This window comes from Fukomys damarensis, unplaced genomic scaffold, assembly GCF_012274545.1.
Source record: "Fukomys damarensis isolate Sample0158 unplaced genomic scaffold, DMR_v1.0_HiC HiC_scaffold_21, whole genome shotgun sequence".
In the NCBI taxonomy this organism is placed as follows: Eukaryota; Metazoa; Chordata; class Mammalia; order Rodentia; family Bathyergidae; genus Fukomys; species Fukomys damarensis.
This window is the reverse complement of record NW_022900933.1, coordinates 8,476,941-8,477,205: the sequence shown is the minus strand read 5'-3', so window position 1 is coordinate 8,477,205 and position 265 is coordinate 8,476,941. Positions and strand designations below refer to the sequence as shown.

Genomic DNA, 265 nt, shown 5'->3' with positions numbered 1-265 from the left:
ACTCGGGAGAAGCTCACCCGGGAGCGCGCTTTCTAACACCCGGCCCGCGAGAACAATCTGTGCCTCTCTCGGGATCCAGCCGCAGGGGTCCTACAGCCCGGGCGCCCGCCTCGCCCACCCCGCGGCATTGGCGTGTCTTTAAACATTTAAAACACCGGACTGTCCGCCGTGGGGACACGGGGCGGGAAGGGCTCGGTTTTGCCCCTGGACTCGAATTAGGCCCGAGCTGCAGAGTCGAGCCCTCTCCCCGCCGCAGGGGGTTCGG

At 66.8% G+C, this 265-nt stretch overlaps 1 protein-coding gene across 1 annotated transcript in view; it reads left to right on the top strand.

The window, feature by feature from the left end:
* Positions 1–265, top strand: part of Sptb (spectrin beta, erythrocytic) — a 129,770-nt gene that overhangs the window by 1,276 nt on the left and 128,229 nt on the right. The gene's annotated exons all lie outside the window — the stretch shown is intronic.